At 39.1% G+C, this 11,624-nt stretch overlaps 1 non-coding gene across 1 annotated transcript; it reads left to right on the forward strand.

Annotated features, from left to right (window-relative positions):
- Positions 1-5,515: 5,515 nt before the first annotated feature.
- On the forward strand, positions 5,516-5,677 carry LOC119043652 (U1 spliceosomal RNA). The gene has a single exon (XR_005081465.2). It is a non-coding gene; the product is annotated as a U1 spliceosomal RNA (small nuclear RNA).
- The last annotated feature ends 5,947 nt before the right edge of the window (positions 5,678-11,624 follow it).

Below are 11,624 nucleotides of genomic sequence, written 5' to 3' on the forward strand. Positions count from 1 at the left end.
TTGGTTCTATTTCTCTGCAGAACCCTGAGTAATACAGATTTCAGCTTAACTGGGATCAAATTGCATTTTCTGTTTACTGAGCTTATTCTTTAGGACTTAGCTCTATGCAGATTCTTTGAGTCTTTTGACAGACAATTGTCTTTTCAGACAGTAATCTGATTCTACTCTTGCTTAGTAAGTACTCTGTATGTAACTTGCCTGTGCCTTTATATTACCATAATTGTTGGCGCGTGTGCCCGTTTTGCCAGAGGACTCCGTGAGCTTCTTGCAACCTGAGACTTGCTCCTACTAGCTCGTGTAGCTTAGGTAACCCACCTGGTTAGCATGGAAGAGTTTATCACCGTGAGTCTGTTGAGCGAAAGTTCTGCTCTTCCCTGACACGAGGAAGGAGCTGAAAGAAGTACTAAAACGGGAAGTGTGACCCAAAAATGCCAGGAGAGGTCGGCAGCTTCTTCTTCTGGATGATGGTCTTTCCTTGGTTGGCAGGTGTGAAATGTATTTTGGTGATTAAGACACCACAGTGGACCATTATCTAATCAGTGTTTGTTTTTAAATTAGTGCAATATTTATTCACATGTAACTTTGCCAGTCACAGCCAGATAAAGCTGTACTTTAAAATACCTCATGGAGAAGTTTTCAAGGAAACCCAGAGGCATCAAGAAGGAAAAAGAAATTAGTGTAACCTTATTACCCACAGTTATCTGAACATTTTTTGTGTAGATCTACCTAGAATTTTTAATATGCTCAGACATAAACAATGATAGCATATCATATGTTTTTTTTATTTTTTAGGAAGATTTTATTTATTTATTTTCAGAGAGAGGGAAAGGGAGGGGGAAAGAGAGGGAGAGAAACATCAGTGTGTGGTTGCCTCTCACGCACTCCATACTGGGAACATGGCTGGAAACCCAGGCATGTGCCTTAACTGGGAATTGAACCAGCGCCCTTTGGTTCACAGGCCAGCCCTCAATCCACTGAGCCACACCAGCCTGGGCACATCATATATATTTTGTTACATTCTTTTTTCAAGTAAACATGTCATGGCATCTTTTGCAGTTACTCATTACCTGCAGAGTAGGTAATATTTTTAATACCTGCAGAGTATTCCATTATAGGGAAATATATATTACTTAATCCCCTTATTATTGGACATTTAATATCTTTTTTCCTTTTTGCTGTTTTAAATATAGGCTCAGTAAACCTATTTGGCTATTGTTTCCTGAGAATAATTGTTAGAAGTAGAATCTCTGGGTCACAGGTAGCTAACTTTATTTATAAAGAAGTTTTTGCTACGTGTTACCTAAGTGTCCTCCAGAAATGTTTTACAAATATACATTAATGCCAGCAGTGTAGAGAGTGCTGTGAAATGCATTCGTAAAACACGTACAAATATGTGACTGATTTTTCTTTTTTTCTTCTAGGCCAACTTGCTTTTTCTTAAATCTTGAATATTCTACATAAGATCTTGCTCAACCTGTTAAGCCTATTAGTGATTCTACCAGGATACATTCATAGTCATCATATATCCATGCTTGTTTGAACAAAATGTTCAAGCATCCAAAATATGAGTAGCCAGTCTTGCAGCATTCATGTGTGACTCACTTGTTTGTTTGAAATGAGAAGATGGGAGGAGGCAGGTCAGGTGACTGACTCTTCTTTAAAGGATCCCTGGTATATATATTATATAAGGGCAGAAGACTCACTCCAGCCCCAACCCCTGGGCAATCAGGTACATTGTCATACATTTCCAAATATGACAAATGATGTAACTACCAGTTACAAAGAATGCTTTCTCAAGGACCGGGATTATCACGTTTTAATTCATACCTGAACTGTTAAAAGAGTAATATTATAGCCTCAAACTGAATCTTTCTCGTATAGATTCCAGTTAAACTATACTTGTAATGTTACTTAAAGATAATCCAGAAATCTTTCAGAACAGAAAGGAATCAGTGAAAGCTATGGTACTTATTCCTGTTTTTTTTGTTTGTTTGTTCATAAAACTAAATTTATTTAACAAATAGGATTATCATTCTCAGATTATTTCATTGGAACACAGGTTTATTCTAGGAGTAAATTTGTTTCCTTGTTTAAATTATTTAAGACTTTTTTTAAACCTAGATTTCATTCTCCATTTAGTTCAGGGACATTCTAGACACTTCAGATTTCTAGCCTGGAAACGAAGACATGGTTTCATGGGCTCAGTCCTCGTTCATTTCTGTTTATTACTGCTAACTAATGGAAGAAAAGGTAAATCTGTAATATGAGAAATGAAATGTAAATTTTCACATTTAGCCATTTTAATTTTTGATTGAATTCCACTAAACTATTAGTGGAAGTTTGAAAATGTATGGATAAGTTTGAAGTGGTTCCCCATGGCACTTGAAAATTGAGGGGCGTGTGGGAATGAGTAAGTCCAGCTTTCTGTGTCTTTGGTCACAGTTGTATGTATTTCTCAGAGTTCACCGGAGGAGTATTTTTATAGAAACATTTTAGTGTAATCAAGTTTGTGAGTTTGATTCCTTGAATATTCACATGGAAGTACGAAGACACACGTTAACCTGAATGTTTCGTGCTCTGACTTTCACAGTGTAGATCACTGACACCTTAGCTGTTTCAGTGCAGCCTCACTAAGAGGTAGAGGAAGTGTGGAAAACGAACAAGTGATTTAAACACATGGAACTGACCGATCCTGGCTGTGCTGCTGGGCAGGGAACTCTGTGGGCGCGGTTCCTGCTGCTGGTCCGACTAACTGCTCCGTTCAGTTCCCTGGGGCTCCGGGGTCTTCAGTTGTGCGGTTTTGTTTGTTTGTTTGTTTGTTTGTTTTTACAAAAGATGTAGTATCTGAATCAGCAAAGGAATAAGAGGGATGGGAGGTATTCTGTGAAGGAAGGACCTTGTACAAGTTATGTATTTTAGAAAGGGTGTGTGGGGGGGAATAGTTCTTGCTCTCATAATTATTACTTTATGTTAGTTGCCTGACTTTAGATTATACTTAATTAACATAATAAGTCAAAATGTCATGAAATATTTTCACTACTGGTTTTATTTTATAATTCCTGTGCTCTGAAACCCTCAGTGAATCAATTATTAGGTGTTAGGACATCATTCTCTTAAATCCAGATGCATAATTTGGTAGGAGATGCCCAGGGGTATTTTGGCTTTTTTTGGTGGTAGAGAAATAGAAATTCTTTTTCACAGCTGCCATGCAGTCAGGAGACATATGAGAGTAATTTTAATAAGATAAAATTTAAGAATTACATGGTAAGTATCTCAAGCATGTTAGGCGCATGCTACTTCTCGTTCTTTTTCCCTTTGTCAGTCCGTGTGAGTGTTGAGTATGGGTTCCAGTCCGGTCTTGGTGCAGTGCGGCTCACTTTACCAGACTGTAGATACCACATGTGTGTAAATGATAAACCCAATAAACACAATTGTGTAAACTCTGGTTTCCAACAGAACAAAACCTGCACTGAGTTTTCATGTACCTTGATTTAGGTACCTTCCTGTTCTTTCCATAGTAATGGAAATAAATCATGCAGCTGTCTCAGAGCAGCTCGTTAGTGGGTGAGATTGACTAATTACTCATGAGCATGGTCAGCATGGAAATGCAGCCCAAACAGTAGAAGGACATCGACTGTGAGTTGCAACATGTGTGTGACTGGGAGCGAGGGAGTGGGAGAGGGAGAAGGAAATAGGCCATGGGGTAGAGGATGAGGCATGCAGGTTAAAGATACAGTAACGCAGGCCGAAATCTGCTATAAAATTAGAATCAGTTATTGCAGCTGATAAAATGTGGAAATGGGTAACAAAAACATGGTGTGTATGGAAATCTAAAGTTTTCTTCACAGATATCTTTTTAGAATAATTTATGATGTTGAGAACATGCCTCAGGTTTCTGAAAAATGTTTTCTTAGGTGGCTAATTAGGATGTGGTACTACTGATGTAATCTAAAAAGCGTTCATTTCCAAAAGAGGTTGTCATAAAGTGGGAAGCCTTGGTGTGTACAAGTCTGGGAACGGAGTTTTGATTTTATTTGGGGGTGAATGGTAGAAGGTGATCACAGGTGTACTTTATATGTATCATCAGTGCTGGTTAACTGTTTCGTCTTCCCTTCTTGTTTATACATGTTCTTATTCCAGGTCTTCTGTGCCCCCATATTATCCTAGGTTCTCTTGCAGTCTCATCAGCAGGATTCAATGCTGAGTGTGGTGGTAATTCTCCCCCTCCCCCACCGTAGATAACATACCACTAGGAAAGCTTTCATCTGTGACGGAAAACCCCTGCACTGGGGTAAACAGACATTTATTTTTCTCAAGTAGCAGGTCATACAGGTTGGAAGTCCGGGGTCATGCAGCTACTCAGCAATGTGTTTAAGCACCAGGCTCCTCCTGTTTTCTTAGTGGGGGTGCTCTTTGTTATAGAGGTTCCTTTTTAAATAGTCTCCAGTTGGCTGTTGCATCTCTAGGACTTACTCACAGCAGAAAGAAGAGGAACGAGGGGAGGGTTTTTTTTTTAGTGAAGTTTGGTGAACACTGTGTGTGCCCAGCACTGGCTGCAAGGGTGCCTGTGTATTTGCCTGGGCACATGGCTGCCCTTGGAAGTAACTGGTGTTGTGTTAGGAGGGGCACTGGGCACCGCGTTGCCAATACACCATGTACCACAGGATGCTGCTGCTATTCTGCTGATTTTATTGGGGTATAATCCTTTTGAAATAACTGCTCACACAAAATGGTACTACTTCATGTGGCTTTGCACAATTTTTGTAATAGTTTCAAAGTTATATTAAAAATGTAAAAATCCTTAGTATTCAGTGTGTTTAGAAGGACCAATTGTAATTTCATAATTGTTTTTAACTAGTACTATTGAATATGGTCCATTTTTTTTCCTCCGACTCATCTCGTCCTATACACTAGTTAAAATGTGTGCCAAGTTAGGTATTTGTTTCACAGATTGTCAAAAACAAAACATCATTTGATAGCCACTTACTGAACAGCAGCTTTTAGAGGGAGGGTGGAGAGTGATAGTGGATGGGCCCTGGCCTATGACCTGCCTTCTGTTCGGTGGGGCAGGCAGGTAGACCAGCTGACTAGAACACAGGCGAGCGTGTGGTACAAGCTGGACTTGGAGGGGAGAGGTAATAATTTTACGTGCACTACGGAAAGAGGGAACCAGTTGGGGCTCAAACCATAGGTAGCATTGCTATTTAATTTCCACATTTTAAATTCTTTTTATGCATGTTAATGAATGTATTAAAGAAAGAGTTTATCACTTTTATAAGGAAGGAAAAGAACTTTTATGACTCAAACAAGTCATTAGAAACATGTCTGTCCCCCTTATTCTCTTTCTTTCTGTGATTTATGGCTCTTTGAATAGGCACTACTCGATGACAGTTCTCAAAATAACCACTTACGGTTTGTGAATATATTACAGATTTTAGTTTCCCCAAATAAAATATTGTTAACCTAGTAAAATTTAACCACTAGTACCGAAAGAATTAAAAAAAAATCAAACAGCATGCTTACCTGGCAGGAGAGATCCCATGATCCCAAAGGTGGTTTTCCCAGGGCGAGGCTTATCCATTGCACTCCGGCTATGCTGACCCCTGTGATTTTCGCACACGTGGGAAACTCGACTGCGTGATCTGTGGTTGTGGGGACTGTGCTCGTGCTCTCCCCTGAGGAGAAAACAATCAAACAGTGTCAGAGCTCACAGAACCAGACTTGTAAATCTCTCTTCACATGTCTCCAAGTTCACTGCATTGGTGAGCACACACACCCGAGCGTGGTTGATTTATTTCCTCATAATTACAGGCATACCACGTGTATTTGTGCGGCAGCTCACCTTTTCCCCCCCGTAACATCTTTTCTTGATTGTTTTCTTCACAGCAGACAGGGAGCAGTGGTTTTCTCAGTCAAGGATGCTACCACGCTACCCCAGGGAGTATTTTTATTTTACTTTTTTCTGGTAGTGGTTAGTAAATGCTCTTTAATTACTGCTCCAGATAAAACAGTGCAATGACCTGGCATTCGTTATGGACTTGCCCACTGATGCTCATTTCATCAGGTTAAATAGGTAGCTTGTTGTATTGATAAGTTTTGTCAAGGGTCCTGTAAAAGAAAAAGGGATAATTATAAATGCTCTTGTAATGGAGCATGAATGAAACTTTTCAGCAGGAAATATAGAACTCCAAAAGATGTGTTTATTTGTTTGTTGGTTGGTTGTTTTTATTTTTGCCTGATACTTCATATATTGAGGTATATTGACATTAAATTCATACAACAATCAGAAATTACCATGAGTGAAAATTCTTTCTTCTTTTATAGTTTGGTAAACAGGAACCATGGGTGCTTAAATACTGTTTTTCCAAAGGTCCTTCTTTCATGGTGCTTTGGTCAGAAAAAAGAAAATATTTGAGAAAGGCTATTTTGATCACTTATAGTTTCAGCATTAAGCATATCTTACTAGGTCTTTTTTCTTTTTTGTCCGGGGGAGTGTTTGTAAAACCGCAGGGGGTTTTATGAAGAAGCCTCCTGCCCAAAATGCCAACAGTATCCCGCCAAGAAACAGCGATGTGGAGATACCTTGTCGCTTCAACATTTCTTTATATAACTTCTAAACAATGTGGTTGTACTATAAATACATATTTACTCATTGGTGGTCAGTCTCTTTAGACATCTCTCTCATTTGGAAAAGCCTAGTATAAATTATTAGAAGAATTTCAGGGTTAAAGGGCATGTACCTTTAATATTTAGTTACATGCTCCCAGATCCCTCTCCAAACAGGCTGTACAAATTACAGTCCTAATAACATTGCACACATTTTCCCACATCCGTTTCAACACCAGATATTATCAGGCAAAAAAATGCTGCCTACATAATAAGAAAAAATAAAGTCTTGTTTAAATTTCCATTTTCCTGTCCAAAAAGGCCTGTTATAAAGCACTTTCAGTATAGCGATAAGGGACTCATTCGCTTTGAGAGCTGTGTCGTCATTGCTCCTCTGCTCTGGGTGTTCTGCTGCCTGTTTCATGCATGTTCCGGAAACAGACCTATTTCCACGTCAGTTGCTCTTTAGAGTGTCTGTTTAGTCTCATCTGGAGGGAGCGTCATACCAACACTGATTGGCAGGAGGGACTTTCTTATAAAGAACTAGGAATTGGTATTTATACAGAAGGAGCTGTGTTTTCTGAACTTTGGTTGCTGCCCAGTTAGGGGGCTGGTGAAACCAAATTAGGGATCGTCAGAGCATAAAGAAATAGAATAGAAAAAACGGAGTGAGTGTCTCATATTGTTAAAGGAAAGACATAGTTTGTGACTTATTTCACATTCATTTTTATGTGTTTGGAATATGTGTTTATGGATATGTGTGTATGTATATATGTGTAGAATGTCTGAGTGGTGCATTGTGGTATAAAATATACCTCTTTGCATTGAGAGGATCATTGGTATGGATAATCTTAGCTTTAAAATTTCATTCAAAGCATAGTTTATTTCTGTCCTAACTGAGGCAGCAGTTTCATACTTGGTTGTGGGATTAAAATAAGATAAATTTCTCAGAGTACCAATATTTTGCAAAAGGTTAAATACTAGGGCTTTTAGAGGGGCTGACATGCTTCAAGACAGATGTCATCTAATTGGACTTGGAGATGTAATGGGTGTGGAAAGCCCATTTGGCTTGGGTGCAGGGTGAAGAAATGGTGTTACACCCCACCAAACATAATTTCACCGAGCAATGTAATTTATCTGGGCCCCAGTGCAGTCCCCGCACTTGACTCTGCAGTAGCCGTGTTGCTGTGCAGGCAGGAGGATGTGGAGGAAATCATGACTCGCTCTTCGGGCAGGTTGCACAGATACAACCAATCATCCCAGAGTCGTGGCTTGACTTTGTTGCAACGACTTAACTCCCCTCAGTTCCAGCGCTGATCTCACATTGCTTAGAAAATTACCTGTTGGTGATTATAATAAATGATGGTAATTAAAAAGAAAAGCTGTGGAACACTCTGCATGTGGGTGTGTTTAATCACCTGGCAGGTGTTCATATTTCTAGAGTGTGGAACTTATGTGTAAACAATGGCCTTTCTGTTAGAAATTCTGCCCACACTTTTGTATTTCTTCCCTCTTATAGTCGGGTATTTTCCATCTCATAGAGAGTAACAGTAATGATTATCCCAGCTAATTTGTATTGTACTGTATGCTTCCCGCATTTGTTTTACCTCAAGCAATTCTAATTTTCTTACTTCAGGTATTCTTATTTAATAATTGCATCTTCGTAACATATGAATGGAAACTTGTAATCTTCTGGATTTGTAAATAATAATGTTGGAAAATTTGTGCTTTTAAAGTTCTGTGATGTGACCATAAGTTAATATCTTTAAAATTTTATAAGGTATTACTGATATATGTTTTGGTAAACATAAACACTAAATAGTAAGTATTATTTCATAGACCACAGGTGGCAAACACAAGGCCTGAGGGCCCAGTCCTGCCCTCCACCTGTTTTATCCGGCCCGGAACCTTCTTTCTACCTGGCGGCAGGGCCGAGCTCTTGCTTAACTGTTAAGTAGTTACATTTATATAGTCCTAAAATTACATTCGGCCCTTAGTTTTTATTATTTTTATTTATTTATCTTTATAGGGGAAAGGAAGGAGAGAGGAGAGAAATATCAGTGTATGGTTGCCTCTCTTATGTCCCCTGCTGGGAACTGGCCTGCAACCCAGGCATGTGCCCTGACTGGGAATCAAACCATGATCCTCTGGTTCAAAGGCCTGCGCTGAATCCACTGAGCTATACCAGATAGGGCACGTTTGGCCCTTTGAAGGCAACCACGAGGCTGATGTGGCTGGCCCCCAGTGAAAATGAGTTTGACACCCCTGTCATAGACCAAACATAGAAGTGCAAGGTTTTTAAAGACTGTCAAGCGCCACAGAACATTATTGGGTACAAATATTTTATATTGTTAATATGAAGTATAGAGAGGAAGCGTTGACATTGAGTATACTTATTGTGTTACTTTAAACTCAGGGAAAACTATCCCTCCCGACACTTCTCCCCCCTGCAAAGTTTAATTTTATATATTCTCTATTCAATCTTAATTCTATGAGATGGCATTCTGGAGACAGGGCATGCATTTCTTCATCTCAGTGTCTGCTCAGTGGCACCAGGTTATCGGATAATGTGTTGTGATTTTGGATCAACATCTCCTATCCACATAAAAAGTATGCCGATGCAAGTACTTTGAGCTCTCTGCCCGTGGTGAATATAATGACCGATAATTTTGTGCAGTGTCTTATGGAACTTAGTTATGTAAGCCGTGATCTTTCAGATTTATTTATAGTTATTCTCTACATACATGTTATTACTCTTCTTCCTCCTTGAAAAACACTCTTTTCCATTCACATTTGGTCTAAAGAAGCTGCAGCCTCAGGAAAGAGAAGGCACCGTTTAGATGGCTTCTGAGGGAGCGCTGGAGCTTCACTGTTCCTACTTCAGCCTTTCTGTTGTGTAACCCTGAGTCATAGCTTAAAATGATGTCAGTGCTAATTCAGCCAATTGGCTCCATGAAAGAATCTGGCATATTGCAGAAAGAGTTACTAGTACATGCTCAGAAGTAAAGAGGAAAGCTAATGGTGTAACACTCAGTGCTCCATGTGTTAAATTGAGGAAGACATATTTTGTGCGTTCCTTTGAATGAAATTCTTTGTGTTCCTCAACAACCTTTTTACTTTTCCTCTTCTTTTTCTAATATATGCCCTCTCCAAATTTAAACGATTGATGAAAATAAAAGGACTAGTCAACACTTAGAAAAAAACAAAAGCAAACCAAAGCAATGTCACTAAAAGTCAATTTTAATAAATATGGATTAAAAACATTAGATATTGCAGTAACTTGTTTGGCCTGTGTTGTTCAGGATTCACAGATGAGTTTTATGGCATGTTATCAAACTATGAGACAATTAAAACAACTGTGTTACAAATCTAACTTGTTCTAATTAATTAAGCAAGACCCACACAAAGCCTTTCAGAAATAGAATTACATGGTTTCTTCCATGGGCCTTACAGAAGAAAATATGATCTATATAGGTATAATTCATGGATGATCTCTAGGGTATCAAGTTTCAGAATAGCTTCACTGACTTGAAGAAGTACAGCTACTAAATAGAAATGGTGTATGGAGTAAGGATATTCTCTACTTTTCCCAGCGAGGATCTAGAAGAAGTTTGCATAACCCACACCTCCCAGAGCAGTGGTCAGTGAGTTCTGGATGTAAGGTTAAGCCGCTGCTTGCTATTTTCTCCCCACTAATTCTGCCTGGTAGCCTGACAGTCATTCTAATGACCAAAGAGGGTGTATGTATATACTTTACTGTAATAACCTGGTGTATCATTCTCCTTGTTCAGCTGCTTGAGGATTACCTATATGGTATGTGATAAATAATGGCTAAGCTTCCGTGTAACTGCTTCTTAATTTTACCAATAAACAATGTAACAATTTAAAAAACCAATATATTTAGGTACATATTTTTTTTTACATCAAATCTGTTTAGTTTTGTTATTTTGTGGTTCATTATATTCATCTTACCAGTAAGGATTTTCCCCTTCCCTTCTACCCCACTATTACCCCAGTCTGTTATCTGTTTGAAATGTTTTACCTGAAAACTCTTTTTATTCTTGCCAGTTCCTTGGCACTACCCAAAGAAATACAGAGTAAGTTTGGAAGATAGAATATAAAATGCCCTTGTGGTCTGTTACACTGAGGAGCCCCGTAAACTGCTCCACCCAACATTTGCACCATTGATTGGGTAGGCCCCTCCTTCTGAATGTAGGTTGGGTCTGAGAGTTTAACTGACAGAATCAGCAGAAGTGACGCTCTGTAAGTTCTAGGCTTAAGCCTTAAGAAATGCAGAGAACAGAGAGAGAGAGAGTGTGAGCTAGCTCACCAGCTGAGCCTCGCCTAGATTGCAGAATTGTGAGCAAATAAAACACTTGTTTTTGAAGCCATTAAGTTTTCGGGTGGTTTGTTATACATGATAAATGAAACCACCACCAGAGTAATAATGTACATTGACAAATACATTTTAATAGCTACTTAGCAATAATTTGTATTTACAAGGGGGACCCAAAAAACCCCAGAGTTTATTTGTTAAGAATTATGTATTCTTACATGTTCAAACCTAAGTCACCTTCAAAGTACTCTCCACATGGTGCAATACACCTGTTGAGACATTTTTTCCACTGCTCAAAACAGTTTTTGGATTTGTTGATTTTGATGCCTTTTAGTGCTTTTGCTGATTTTTTTCCCCTCTTCCACATCTGCAAAACATTTCTTTTTGAGGACTTCTTTCATTGGGGGAAACAAAAAAAAAGTTGCTGGGGGGATGATCAAGTAAATAGGAAGGGTGGGGCGTGGGGGTCGAGCTGTTTTTGGTCAAAAACTGCTGAACACTCAGTGAGGTGTGGGCAGATATGCTGGTAAATCACGCATCATGAAATGGGCAAAGCACTGAGTCTTCAAAAAAGTTCACGGAAACCAAATTCGGGCTCTCACAGCAGCACTAACTGGTGCACTGATACAGATGGGCTCCTAGAACACTCACCTAGTGGCGGAACCCTGTACTACAAGGGGCC

This window comes from Artibeus jamaicensis, unplaced genomic scaffold, assembly GCF_021234435.1.
Source record: "Artibeus jamaicensis isolate MK-2021 breed Jamaican fruit bat unplaced genomic scaffold, CSHL_Jam_final contig_387, whole genome shotgun sequence".
Lineage (NCBI taxonomy): Eukaryota > Metazoa > Chordata > Mammalia > Chiroptera > Phyllostomidae > Artibeus > Artibeus jamaicensis.